At 43.4% G+C, this 15212-nt stretch overlaps 1 pseudogene; it reads right to left on the bottom strand.

Moving 5' to 3' along the window:
• Positions 1–1890: 1890 nt before the first annotated feature.
• LOC113921572 lies at positions 1891–6128 on the bottom strand (annotated as a pseudogene).
• Between the last annotated feature and the right edge of the window lie 9084 nt (positions 6129–15212).

Here is a 15212-nt window from a genome sequence, read left to right as displayed (position 1 = left end):
GTCTCCCCCAGTTCCAAAAGCTTCTGCCTAGCAACCTAACCTGTTCAGCAGCCGGCCCATTGCCCACCTGTGGAAAACCTTGCAATAAGGCTAGACTGCAGCTTGATTCATGACCCAGAGGGGCGGCTCTCTTCTGTGGCTTCAAATTAGCAAAATATTATTACAACAGAATTGGTTGTTTTGTTCTTGTGAAATTTTTCCTTCTGCCTTATTCCTTTGCATACAGGTAATTCATGGTATGGAATGTCTGGTTAGCCATATTCTAGAATAAACTTGTGTAAACGTAGCCTAAAAGATAGAAAGCCCATTTCTGTGTGAAAGTCAAAATTATAACCCTGACACCGATATCTGGGAAGATTTGAATGAGCCTCTGCCGTCTGTTTTTGCTTGCCAAAACTTGCGCGAAGTTTACATTGAAAATGGCTTTTGGGTGTCCTATCACAAAAGGAGAGTGTTGCCCAGCCAGAACCGCCCCCGCGGTAATCTGAGAGCCATCTGTCAACATGGACCATCTTTCAGTCTCATCTTTTGCCAACAGCACTTCAAAACAAAGTCTCCAACCAACACTGCTTGGAGGTTTTATTAGCTCATCCTATTAACTTTTTTGACTGCCTCACTTTGTTTCAAGGAAATCATGACCTAATTTAAAGACAAATTCCCTGTGTTTAGGTGTACGGTTCTGTGGATTATAACCAGCATGTGTCAAGTTCTTGAGTGGGACCCTAATGTCTTCGGGTGCAAAGGAAACCTATTTCAACTCATTTACTCCTCTGCTCCCAGGCTTTCAATGCATCCACCCCAGATCTGGGGATATTCCTTTTCTGTAGCAATTGGTTCAACTGATGCATCTCAGAAGTTGCTTAAAAACAACTTTGCAGCAAACCTTTGTTATCATAGAGCCAAATCAAGCATTTTGCCTTCCTACCAATTGGTCTTTGTTCTGCTGGATCAGTGCAGTGTTTTCCTGGCGGTGGCTGGGGCTTGGGTGGAGGAGACCAGGCTGAGGACCAGGCCACTGAGTGACCGAGTTGGAAAAACAAAACACTCAGTTATCAGATTATGCTAATCCAGTTTCCAGGATCCTCACTTCCCTTTCTTTCCTAAAGCTTTTTAGAAGACTCCACTTTGAGGAAGAGCCCTGAGTTGTGGAGGGCCGAATAGTTGTTGGTAGTCATACTACCCACAGGATAACTAAGTATCACATAATGTTGACTGACAGAGTTGGGTATGAAGCAGGGTAAGTTGTCAGCAGGGCTGAGAGATGGTTCTCCAAAGATAAGGATCAGGTGGGGATGAGATAGTTTCAGATCTAATACATGATCAGCTGCATAATCTGACACAGAATCTTTATATTAGAAATCTGCTTTATTTAACACAATGAAAGAAAGCAGAAAGCAGAAAGAAAGCATTGCAGGAATATAACTGTGTACCTGAGAGGGTTGTGTCAATAGCATTGAGGGACAGTTCTCGGGGAGATAACAACTTGTTTATCAGATAGGGAACTCCTGAGTGTAGCTACAATGGGCAGGACAGTTAGAAATCAAAAGGCAGTATCCGTATTCTGTAGCATGATCCACACTGAATTTCAGTTTTCAAGAGGGGCATAGGTCATTTTCACCCCAGAATCGTGGAAGACAGACAGAGCTGATCATAAGATAGGCACGTCAAATGGACATGTGCTCTTCTGAGTGTCAGTGATTTTTAACCTTCTGATGGTGAATGATAGGAGCTCAGGTACAGCAGGTGTAGACGGTGGAAATGAGAATGAAGCCACTTCAGCTGTAACTCAGGGGCCGAGGGAAGATGGAGACAGGAGAAGAGAAGTAGCCTGAGAGAGGGCAATGCAGCTGTGGACAGGGACAACGTGGGAACAAGAGCCGATGGCAGGACTTAGTGCTTGTAGCTCTTCCTGCTGGAGGATGAGGTGGTGGTGTATTTGATGGTGGAGCTGCTGCCTCCAGAGGAGCTGAAGCCACCCCCCATGCCTCTGCCACTGCTGGAACTGAAGCCGGCTCCAAGGCTGTGGCCACTGCCATAGGAGCAGCCGCTGCCTCCGCCCAGGCCTGAGCCACCGCCCATAGCGCTGGCATTGCCGTAGCCACCAGCGCTGCCATAGCCGCCAGACACGGTGGACTGCACCACAGCTGTGAAGGGGAGAGGGACAGAGACACACAGGACACGGTGAGCTCATTCTGCCAGCCTCAGCCCAGTCAGAAGAGCACCAGGGCAAGGGAGGGAGGCGAGCAAAGGTACTTACAGATGTTGACTTGTCCAACGCCTTCCCCACTCAGCCTAGGAAGGGAGAAAACACAGGGAGCATGAGACCTCAGAGAGCTACCAGTGGATCAGAGTGGGAAGCGTCGATGTGAGGAGAGCCCATGCGGAAGCTGCCTTTGAAATGGTTCTCTGAGAGTCGCCATTATGGCCATAACTAGGGGGCCTCCTGGCCTGACATCCTGAACATGGATCCAAGATGTTTGAGGGTCTTGTGTGAAGTCCCCACCTGCACTCCTCGCCCTCCAGCAGCTTCCTGTAGGTGGCGATCTCCACATCCAGGGCCAGTTTGACATTCATCAGCTCCTGGTACTCCTTCAGCAGCCGGGCCATGTCCTGCTTGGCCTTCTGCAGAGCGTCCTCCAGCTCAACCAGCTTGTTCTTGGCATCCTTGAGGGCCATCTCCCCGCGCTGCTCAGCATCAGCGATGGCGGACTGCAGGTTGGCACACTAGAGGAGGAACACAGGAGAATGAACTTGTGATTCAGTCCTCCGGAGGAGACCAACCACACTTCTTTCTAGTGGGAAAGAGTCCTAGAATGTAGAATTGGTGGAGAGGGAACCCTGAATCTTCCTGTCTAGCTGTTTGACTATCTGCTAACATTTAATGTCTCTGAGCTTGTTATCAAAGTCCTATGCCTTTTGTATTAACCACCTGCATGAGGATGTGAGTGGTGACTGATGGAGTCTACAGTCTACACATAAGAAGAACTGGGCAACTGGATTTTTTTTTTTTTTAAGTGTTGTCTCCAAAGTCAAATTCAGACCACAGACAAATGTGTCTGGAATAACCACAACTAAATTTGCACATTACAAATATGGTCCATTGAGGAAGTGAATTTTCCATGAGACTATTGAAACCCTGCCCTCCTCCCACCTCAGAATCACATGTTTGGGAAACCCTGTTCTCCCCTTTCACTCTTCCCTTTTTCTTTGAATTATGAGCAGATTTGCAACAGGTTTTCTCAACTCCTATGGCCTGCCTTTCCTCCCCATTTGTTTCTTTGCAGCTCCCAATACAACCATCCCTCTAAGATCAATCTTATTTCCATGCTTCTAGCCCATACCCTACTCCTGTGACTAGGAGAGATGTTTCTACGTGTTTGTATCATGCTCTTGGGATTGGATCCACTCCCCCTGAGAGACTCAGTGGCCCCTACTAAGGACAGCATGGTCTTTCCTCCCTTGTAGTTTCCAGTGCCCAGAATGTGTCCAAATGATGGTTGATGACTGGCTAATGGTCTAGCAAGGAGATAATACTTTTCTTCCCTTCCCCACTCCCACCCTCTGCTCCATCCTACCTGTTTTTGGGTGTCATCAATGTCAGATCTGTGTCTTGGGATCATTTGGTTGAGCTCAGTAGTCTCCTTCTTGGTGCTGTGTAGTCAGGTGGTCTGCCCACCTTGACCTGCAGGAGTTCAGAAGGAAAGAAAGGCAGGTATGGGCTTTCACATATGAACAATGGCTTTCAATTCCCAATCATATAGTAAGCTTATACTAAATGATGTTATAGCTCTAAGAAAAGTAGATGGCACAAGATTATTTGCTATTGCACAACTGAATAATTCTGGAGGATCATTAAGCACTAGTGCTGCAAAAAAAGAGTGATGTTCTTCATATCTATGGGATTCACAATCAGGAAGAGGTTGAAGGCAAAGCTCAGGAGTACAGTGTCATTAAAATCTTTTTTTCTTCTATTTTTGGCTCTTTCTTTTTTTCTCTTCCAGCCTCCAACAAAGGGAATGAGACACCTAATCTCGATAAGCTCACCATCTTCGGGTGAATTCATTTTGTGTTGCTTCATGCTCATTTATTTCTCCTTTGTATCTAAAAAGAGAATGAGGAGAGACACTTGAGTCAACGAGTAAAGAATTTTGAAAGAGCCTGTCTTGACCGAAACTTTCACATTAAATGGATGATTCTTGAATTGAACTATCAGTTCATGGAACTAGAAAGTGACTACTCTTTCATTTTCTCCCCTAATGTGTTCTTGGTGATGAGTCTATTTTGCTCATTTGATTGTCTGTTTTGCTCATTCTGATTTTCCTTAGGCAATAATTTACCATTTTCATTTCAACTGGATATTTTTTCCTAAGCAATCAAGTCCACAACTGACCTGGCCACTCATAGACTTAAAGTGTGGGCTTCAGAAATGAGCTCCTTTTTCTTCTTTAACTTACTTTTTCTTGAAGTCCTCCACCAGGACTGCATGCATCTGAGCCCTGAGTCCAGGAAGTGATTAAAGGAGGGGAGACATTCCAGCTGCCTCCTGAAGTTGCTGAGGTACTGCTCACACATAGGCTCCAGGTTTGGCCTTATGGTCTTGGTGCCCTGATCTTGAAGGTGGGTTCACTTGGTGTCTAGAAACTTGTTCTACTGCTCCAGGAACCACACCCAGAAGAAGACAGGATGGTCATTTCCCAGACATAGAAAGACAGTAAGATGTTTGTATTGTTAGATTTCCAAACAGGCCAGGGTTGTCTCCATTGTGCTGGGCTACTAAGACAATGTAGAGAGGCTCAGTTTGGGAAAATCTTTTTCCTTCTCAACCCACAGATCTCCCTGATGAAATTCCCCCAACAGACCTTTCAGATGTTCCTGCCCTATAAGTTACTGTGCCCATCAGTGATTTTTCATCACTTCCTCTCCTTCTCTTGACAAGCAGAATCGCAAATGTAATTTAAAATAGTTTTTACCTGATACATTGTACAAGGCTTTTATTTTCCAGAGGATGTCAGTAAAAGGGATGTTGAATGTTATCTAATGATTCAATTGTAATCTAAACTTCCATTTAGTGCAATAATCTCTTTGAAAACATTCTTGATAGATGGTCATGCTCTCTTTCTAGAATAAATTCATTTTTAATGGATTATACATACTTGTGCATCTCAAGTATTTCTCTTTCTCATTTGGACTGAATCTTTCTTTTCTTCTCTTTGTTTTTCATTTTTTTCTTCCTACCCAGAGCCTCAGAGCAGGTTATGACTGGCCTTTCCTTATATCCCACCATAGACCCTTCAGTGGTAGATGTTAACCCATTCCATTCTCTGACTGCCTTATTTTGCTTCATGCTTATCAAAAGTTGAGTATTCTTCCCTGGCAGGGATGAAGGACACTTAAGAGACCCCAGTGGTTTTAAATGATCTCCATCACCTTCTGCCTGTTGTGGACATGGAGCCCAACCGGCACCCCAGGGGAGAGCTAGTCTCAGTCCCCTTCTCCCTCCCTCCTGAGTCTCCCCCTGGTAGGACATTCGTTGGTTGTCTAGTCTGGGGACTCTGAAATCGCAGCGGAGGCAGGTCTTCCTGGCTCACCTTGTCGATGAAGGAGGCGAACTTGTTGTTGAGGGTCTTGATCTGCTCCCGCTCCTCAGTCCTCACCCGCTGGATGGTGGGGTCGATTTGCAGGTTCAGAGGAGTGAGGAGATTCTGGTTGACGGTGACCTCTTGGATGCCTCCAGGGGGGCACACAGGGAAGCCAGAGCCCCCATAGCCACCAGCAAAGCCAGGTCCACCACCGAGCCCAAAGCCACCCCCAGCTGCACCGCCAAAACCAAATCCACTTGCGGCTCCACCTCCATAGCCAAAGCCACCTCCAACTCTGCCACCATATCCGCCATTGATGGCACAGCTGCCCCCTCCGATGGAGATCCTCTTGGAGCCACCCAGGCCATAGAGGCTCCTGCTGCCAAAGCCGGCTCCTCCACACACTCCACCGAGGCCACCACTGCCCCTGGAGCGGGACACGGAGACGCTGCTGAAGCCAGAGCGGCAGACCTCTGGGACTCTGGCTGAGCCGGCGCTGAAGCCACGGTGGCCAATGCTTTGGCTCCTCATGGTGGATTTGCTAGACATGGTTCCTGAAGAGGACAAGGCTGAAGAAAGCGTGAGAGGCTGGAGGGTAGAGCTGAGAGGAGGAGGAACATGAGATGCTTTCCAGCAGCCACTGTATAGGCAGGACTGGACTGCGCTTATCCTGAAAGGTGACCTTTCAGGTTGGGAAGGGTTGGCTTTTAAAAACAGTGAGACCTTGGGTGCCTGGGTGGCTCAGTTGGTTAAGCGACTGCCTTCGGCTCAGGTCATGATCCTGGAGTCCTGGGATCGAGTCCCGCATCAGGTTCCCTGCTCAGCAGGAGTCTGCTTCTCCCTCTGACCCTCCCCCTTCTCATGTGTTCTCTTTCTCTCTCAAACAAATAAATAAAATCTTTAAAATAAAGAGAGAACAAAACAGTGAGAACTCATCTTTGTTATTAGAAAAGTTATGAAATATAAAGATTGCTCTTTTGGCTTCTGCCAGTGAAATATTCTCCTATCTTTGATCTATGATTGATATCAACACAACAAGACTATTCTGAATTCACTGAAGCCAGAGTTAGACTTTGTCCCAAACAAAAGTTCAGAATGTTTTGCTTGTGTATCAGAATGTCCTGAGTGCTCTCCTCTCCAACGTGGTCTTTTGTGACAGCTGAGAACTAGAAATCTAAAAGCTGTCTATTGCTTATGCCCTAAGAAAGGTTACTATTTTCCAATAATTGCAAATATGTGAAGTTTGACTTGTTTTTTTTTCTGTTATGTAAAATGTTGAATAGGTAGAAAAGTATAAGAAGAACTTAATAAAGCCCTGGATACCCATCACCCAGATTTTGCTATTGTATTTCAACATTCCTCTGGCTATTCGGGGTCTTTTCTGGTTCCATACAAATTTTAGGATTATTTGTTCCATTTCTTTGAAAAAAGTGGATGGTGTTTTGATAGCGATTGCATTGAATGTGTAGATTGCTCTAGGCAGCATTGACATCTTCACAATATTTGTTCTTCCAACTCATGAACATGGAATGTTTTTCCATTTCTTTGTCTTCCTCAATTTCTTTCATGAGTATTTTATAGTTTTCTGAGTACAGATCCTTTGCCTCTTTGGTTAGATTTATTCCTAGGTATCTTATGGTTTTGGGTGGAATTGTAAATGGGATCAGCTCCTTAATTTCTCTTTCTTCTGTCTTGTTGTTGGTGTATAGGAATGCCACTGATTTCTGTGCACTGATTTTATATTCTACCAACTTTACTGAATTCCTGTATGAGTTCTAGCAGTTTTGGGGTGGAGGCTTTTGGGTTTTCCACATAAAGTATCATATCATCTGCAAACAGTGAGAGTTTGACTTCTTCTTTGCCGATTCGGATGCCTTTGATTTCTTTTTGTTGTCTGATTGCTGTGGCTAGGACTTCTAATACTATGTTGAATAGCAGTGGTGATAGTGGACATCCCTGCCACATTCCTGACCTTAGGGGGAAAGCTCTCAGTTTTTCCCCATTGAGAATGATATTTGCTGCGGGTTTTTCATAGATAGCTTTTATGATATTGAGGTATGTACCCTCTATCTCTATACTCTGAAGAGTTTTGATCAAGAAAGGATGCTGTACTTTGTCAAATGCTTTTCCTGCATCTATTGAGAGGATCATATGGTTCTTGTTCTTTTTTTTTTTTTTTTAAATTTTTTTATTGTTATGTTAATCACCATATATTACATCATTAGTTTTTGGTGCAGTGTTCCATGATTCATTGTTTGTTCATAACACCCAGTGCTCCATGCAGAACGTGCCCTCCTCAATACCCATCACCAGGCTAACCCATCCCCCTACCCCCTCCCCTCTAGAACCCTCAGTTTGTTTTTCAGAGTCCATCATCTCTCATGGTTCGTCTCCCCCTCTGACATACTCCCCTTTTCTTCCTCTCCTGTTATCTTCTTCTTTTTCTTTTTTCTTAAAATATGTTGCGTTATTTGTTTCAGAAGTACAGAACTGTGATTCAACAGTCTTGCACAATTCACAGCGCTCACCGTAGCACATACCCTCCCCAATGTCTATCACCCAGCCACCCCATCCCTCCCACCCCCAACCACTCCAGTAACACTCAGTTTCTTTCCTGAGATTAAGAATTCCTCATATCAGTGAGGTCATGTGATACATGTCTTTCTCTGATTGACTTATTTCACTCAGCATAACACCCTCCAGTTCCATCCACGTCGCTGCAAATGGCAAGATCTCATTCCTTTTGATGGCTGCATAATATTCCATTGTGTATATATACCACTTCTTCTTTATCCATTCATCTGTTGATGGGCATCTTGGCTCTTTCCACAGTTTGGCTATGGTGGACATTGCTGCTATAAACATTGGGGTACACGTACCCCTTCGGGTCCCTACATTTGTATCTTTGGGGTAAATACCCAGTAGTGCAATTGCTGGATCGAACGGTAGCTCTAATTTCAACTGTTTGAGGAACCTCCATACTGTTTTCCAGAGGGGTTGCACCAGCTTGCATTCCCACCAACAGTGTAGGAGGGTTCCCCTTTCTCCACATCCCCGCCAACATCTGTCGTTCCCTGACTTGTTAATTTTAGCCATTCTGACGGGTGTGAGGTGGTATCTCATTGAGGTTTTGATTTGGATTTCCCTGATGCCGAGCGATGTTGAGCACTTTTTCATGTGCCTGTTGGCCATTTGGATGTCTTCTTTGGAGAAATGTCTGTTCATGTCTTCTGCCCATTTCTTGATTGGATTATTTGTTCTTTGGGTGTTGAGTTTGATAAGTTCTTTATAGATTTGGATAATAGCCCTTTATCTGATATGTCATTTGCAAATATTTTCTCCCATTCTGTCGGTTGTCTTTTGGTTTTGTGGACTGTTTCTTTGCTGTGCAAAAGCTTTTTATCTTGATGAAATCCCAAGAGTTCATTTTTGCCCTGGCTTCCCGTGCCTTTGGCGATGTTTCTAGGAAGAAGTTGCTGCGGCTAAGGTCGAAAAGGTTGCTACCTGTGTTCTCCTTTAGGATTTTGATGGACTCCTGTCTCACGTTTAGGTCTTTCAACCATTTGGAGTCTATTTTTGTGTGTGGTGTAAGGAAATGGTCCAGTTTCATTCTTCTGCATGTGGCTGTCCAATTTTCCCAACACCATTTGTTGAAGAGACTGTCTCTTTTCCATTGGACATTCTTTCCTGCTTTGTCAAAGATAAGTTGACCATAGAGTTGAGGGTCCATTTCTGGGCTCTCGATTCTGTTCCATTGATCGATGTGTCTGTTTTTGTGCCAGTACCATACTGTCTTGATGATGACAGCTTTGTAATAGAGCTGGAAGTCCGGAATTGTGATGCCGCCAGCTTTGCTTTTCTTTTTCAGTATTCCTCTGGCTATTCTGGGTCTCTTCTGGTTCCATACAAATTTTAGGATTATTTGTTCCATTTCTTTGAAAAAAGTGGATGGTATTTTGATGGGGATTGCATTGAATGTGTAGATTGCTCTAGGTAGCATTGACATCTTCACAATGTTGATTCTCCCAATCCATGAGCATGGAACGTTTTTCCATTTCTTTGTGTCTTCTTCAATTTCTTTCATGAGTATTTTATAGTTTTCTGAGTACAGATCCTTTGCCTCTTTGGTTAGATTTATTCCTAGGTATCTAATGGTTTTGGGTGCAATTGTAAATGGGATCGACTCCTTGATTTGTCTCTCTTCTGTCTTGTTGTTGGTGTATAGGAATGCCACTGATTTCTGTGCATTGATTTTATATCCTGCTACTTTACTGAATTCCTGTATGAGTTCTAGCAGCTTTGGGGTGGAGGCTTTTGGGTTTTCCACATACAGTATCATATCATCTGCAAAGAGTGAGAGTTTGACTTCCTCTTTGCCAGTTTGGATGCCTTTGATTTCTTTTTGTTGTCTAATTGCTGTGGCTAGGACTTCTAATACTATGTTGAATAGCAGTGGTGAGAGTGGACATCCCTGCCGCGTTCCTGACCTTAGGGGAAAAGCTCTCAGCCTTTCCCCATTGAGGATGATATTCGCTGTAGGTTTTTCATAGATGGCTTTTATGATATTGAGGTATGTACCCTCTATCCCTATACTCTGAAGAGTTTTGATCAAGAAAGGATGCTGTACTTTGTCAAATGCTTTTTCTGCATCTATTGAGAGGATCCTATGATTCTTGTTCTTTCTTTTGTTAATGTATTGTATCACGTTGATTGATTTGCAGATGTTGAACCAGCCTTGCAGCCCAGGGATAAATCCCACTTGGTCGTGGTGAATAATCCTTTTAATGTACTGTTGGATCCTATTGGCTAGTATTTTGGTGAGAATTTTTGCATCCATGTTCATCAAGGATATTGGTCTGTAATTCTCTTTTTTGATGGGGTCTTTGTCTGGTTTTGGGATCAAGGTAATGCTGGCCTCATAAAATGAGTTTGGAAGTTTCCCTTCCATTTCTATTTTTTGGAACAGTTTCAGGAGAATAGGTATTAATTCTTCTTGAAATGTCTGATAGAATTCCCCTGGGAAGCCATCTGGCCCTGAGCTTTTGTTTCTTGGGAGATTTTTGATGACTGTTTCAATTTCCTTAGTGGTTATAGATCTGTTCAGGTTTTCTATTTCTTCCTGGTTCAATTTTGGTAGTTGGTACATCTCTAGGAATGCACCCATTTCTTCCAGGTTATCTAATTTGCTGGCATAGAGTTGCTCATAATATGTTCTTATAATTGTTTGTATTTCTTTGGTGTTGGTTGTGATCTCTCCTCTTTCATTCATGATTTTGTTGATTTGGGTCATTTCTCTTTTCTTTTTGATCAGTCTGGCCAGGGCTTTATCAATCTTGTTAATTCTTTCAAAGAACCAGCTCCTAGTTTCGTTGATCTGTTCTACTGTTCTTTTGGTTTCTATTTCATTGATTTCTGCTCTGATCTTTATGATTTCGCTTCTCCTGCTGGGTTTAGGCTTTATTTGCTGTTCTTTCTCCAGCTCCTTTAGGTGTAGGGTTAGGTTGTGTATTTGAGACCTTTCTTGTTTCTTGAGAAAGGCTTGTATTGCTATATACTTTCCTCTCAGGACTGCCTTTGCTGTATCCCAAAGATTTTGAACAGTTGTGTTTTCATTTTCATTGGTTTCCATGAATTTTTTTAATTCTTCTTTAATTTCTTGGTTGACCCATTCATTCTTTAGTAGGATGCTCTTTAGCCTCCATGTATTTGAGTTCTTTCCGACTTTCCTCTTGTGGTTGAGTTCTAGTTTCAAAGCATTGTGGTCTGAAAATATGCAGGGAATGATCCCAATCTTTTGGTACCGATTGAGACCTGATTTGTGACCTAGGATGTGATCAATTCTGGAGAATGTTCCATGGGCACTAGAGAAGAATGTGTATTCCTTTGCTTTGGGATGGAATGTTCTGAATATGTCTGTGAAGTCCATTTGGTCCAGTGTGTCATTTAAAGTCTTTATATCCTTGTTGATCTTTTGCTTAGATGATCTGTCCATTTCAGTCAGGGGGGTGTTAAAGTCCCCCACTATTATTGTATTGTTGTCAATGTGTTTCTTTGCTTTTGTTATTAATTGCCTTATATAATTGGCTGCTCCCCTGTTCGGGGCATAGATATTTACAATTGTTAGATCTTCTTGTTGGATAGACCCTTTCAGTAGGATATAGTGTCCTTCCTCATCTCTTATTACAGTCTTTGTTTTAAAATCTAGTTTGTCTGATATAAGGATTGCCACCCCAGCTTTCTTTTGGTGTCCATTAGCATGGTAAATGGTTTTCCACCCCCTCACTTTCAATCTGGGGGTGTCTTTGGGTCTAAAATGAGTCTCTTGCAGACAGCATATGGATGGGTCTTGTTTTTTAATCCAATCTGATAGCCTGTGTCTTTTGATTGGGGCATTTAGCCCATTTACATTCAGGGTAGCTATTGAAAGGTATGAATTTAGTGCCATTGTATTACCTGTAAGGTGACTGTTAACTGTCTGTTGTCTGTGTTCGTTTCTGCTCTTTGCTGCTTTTAGGTTCTCTCTTTGCTTAGAGGACCCCTCTCAATATTTCTTGGAGGGCTGGTTTCATGTTTGCAAATTCCTTTAGTTTTTGTTTGTTCTGGAAGCTTTTGATCTCTCCTTCTATTTTCAATGATAGCCTAGCTGGATATAGTATTCTTGGCTGCATATTTTTCTCGTTTAGTGCTCTGAAGATCTCTTGCCAGTCTTTTCTGGCCTGCCAGGTCTCTGTGGATAGGTCTGTTGCCAATCTAATGTTTCTACCATTGTAGGTTACATATCTCTTCTCCCGAGCTGCTTTCAGGATTTTCTCTTTGTCTCTGAGACTCGTAAGTTTTACTATTAGATGTGGGGGTGTTGACCTATTTTTATTGATTTTGAGAGGGGTTCTCTGTGCCTCCTGGATTTTGATGCCTGTTTCCTTCCTCACATTAGGGAAGTTCTCTGCTATAATTTGCTCCAATATACCTTCTGCCCCTCTCTCTCTCTTTTCTTCTTCTGGGATCCCAATTATTCTAATGTTGTTTCGTCTTATCATATCACTTATCTCTCGAATTCTGCCCTCGTGATCCTGTAGTTGTTTCTCTCTCTTTTTCTCAGCCTCTTTATTTTCCATCATTTGGTCTTCTATATCGCTGATTCTCTCTTCTGCCTCATTTATCCTAGCATTTAGTGCCCCCATTTTTGATTGCACCTCATCAATAGCCTTTTTGATTTCGATTTGGTTAGATTTTAGTTCTTTTATTTCTCCAGAAAGGGTTTCTCTAATAACTTCCACGCTTTTTTCAAGCCCAGCTAGTATCTTTAAAGTCATGATTCTGAACTCTAGGTCCGACATCGTACTAATGTCTGTATTGAGTAGGTCCCTGGCTGACGGTACTACCTCTTGTTCTTTTTGCTGAGGTGATTTCTTTTGTCTTGTCATTTTGTCCAGAGGAGAATAGATGAATGAGAGAACAAAATGCTAACAGGTTTACAATGTCCCCAGCAAATATACTGTATACAAATCAGAAAAGACCTGAAACCAGGGGAAAAGAAAGGGAAAGAAAGAAAAAAGAAAGAGAAAAAGAAAAAAAAAGAGAAAAAAGATAAAAACAAAAACAAAACAATACAAAAAAGGCAGAATATGATCAAATATGATCAGGCTAGTGCATAGATCAGTGCCACACACTAGATTTTGGGCGTATTTTGGTCTGTTAGAAAAAAGTGCCTCCTAAAATTTTAAAGGAAGAAAGACATATATGTACAAAATAAGGGTTGATACAATGAAGGGATGGAAGATGACTGTAAAGATGAAAATTATAAAAGATTTTATAAAAGGACTTGGTAAGATAAGTTGTTTGAAAAAAGAAAGAAGATTTAAGAAGAAAAAAAAAAAAGGAAAAAGGGAGAGAATGTGATCAGGCAGGAGACTAGAACAAAGCCATACACTAGTGATTTAGGGTATATTTTGATCTGTTAGAAGAAACTGTACCTCAAAATTTTAAAGAGAGAACAACTTATATATATATATGCCAAAAATAAGGGTAACTACTATGAAGGGATAAAATATGACTCTAAAAATGAAAAATAAAAAATGTTTTTTTTTTTTTTTAAAAAAGGGATTTATAAGATGTTGGTTGAAAAAGGGAAAAAGAAAAATAAAAAAAAACAGTCAACAAAAATTAACTTTGATGAAATAATGAATCCTGGTAAAAAAAAAAAAAAAAAAAGCCATGAATCTATGTGCAGTATTCCCCTAGCGCTGGAGTTCTCCTATTCTCCTTGATCGATCAACTTGGTCTTGGCTTGCTGGCTGTTTGTGCTGATCTTCTGGGGGAGGGGCCTGTTGCTGTGGTTTCCAAATGTCTTTGCCAGAGGCGGAATTGCCCTGCCCTTGTCGGTCCGGGCTAAGGAAGCTGCTCCGGTTTGCTCTCAGGAGCTTTTGTTCCCTGCAAGCTCTCGGTACAGCTTTGGAGGACCAGGGCGAAAATGGTGGCCTCCCAATCTCCACTCGGAGGAGCTGAGAACTCGGGGCCCCGCTCCTCAGTGTGCCCCCAGAGAAAAGCAGTCACTTCCGTGTCCCCGGTCTCCGGCCGCACTCCGTGCTCACCCGGCCTGTGATCGAGCGCTGCTATCTCTGGCACCCGACCCCGCGCGGAGTCTCCAAACCCAGCAGATCCCTGCAGTGCGTTCCCGCACCGCTCCTCCCCGGGAAGGAAGGGGAGTCTCCCCGGATCTGCTGCTTGTTGGGTCCCTGCTGGGGGAGCCGTGCCCCGACTGGGCCGCAGATCACAGTTTATGGCAACCCCGAGCTGAGAGCCCGCGACTCTGCTCCGTATCTGCAGCCGGCTTCCCTGCTCCGATACCTGGGAGCTCTGGCGCACTCAGGCACCCCCGGTCTCTCTGTGACCCCAAGGGTCCTGAGACCACACTGTCCCGGGAGGATTTCACCCTCCGCTTAGCCACTGCAGCGACGTCCCTCCGCCGAGCCAACTTCTAAAAGGTCCGATTTTGTGCTCCGCGGCTCTAGCACTTGCCAGAAGCGGCCGGCGGAGGCCCCTCCCTCGCCGTCTATCCTCCCGAATATCGCCTCGGATTCACTTCTCCGCACGCCCTACCTTCCAGTAAGTGGTCGCTTCTCTGTTCAGAGAGTTGTTGCTACTCTCCTGTTCGATCTCCTGTTGAGTTCGTAGGTGTTCAGAATGGTTTGATCCCTATTCAGCTGAATTCCTGAGACCAGACGAAATCTAGGTCTCCTACTCCTCCGCCATCTTGCTCCGCCTCTCTCTCTTGTTCTTTCTTTTATTAATGTATTGTATCACATTGGTTGATTTGTGGATGTTGAACCAACCTTGCAGCCCAGGGATAAATCCCATTTGGTCGTGGTGAATAATCCTTTTAATGTACTGTTGGATCCTATTGGCTAGTATTTTGGTGAGAATTTTTGCATCCATGTTCATCAGGGTTATCGGTCTGTAATTCTCCTTTTTGATGGAGTCTTTGATTTTGGGATCAAGGTAATGGTGGTCTCATAAATCGAGTTTGGAAGTTTTCCTTCCATTTCTATTTTTTGGAACAGTTTCAGAAGATTAGGTATTAATTTTTCTTTAATGTTTGGTAGAATTCCCCTGGGAAGCCATTTGGCCCTGGGC

The sequence above is a fragment of the Zalophus californianus genome, chromosome 9 (genome assembly GCF_009762305.2).
Source record: "Zalophus californianus isolate mZalCal1 chromosome 9, mZalCal1.pri.v2, whole genome shotgun sequence".
Classification (NCBI taxonomy): Eukaryota; Metazoa; Chordata; class Mammalia; order Carnivora; family Otariidae; genus Zalophus; species Zalophus californianus.
This window is presented reverse-complemented; position numbering and strand designations above follow the sequence as displayed.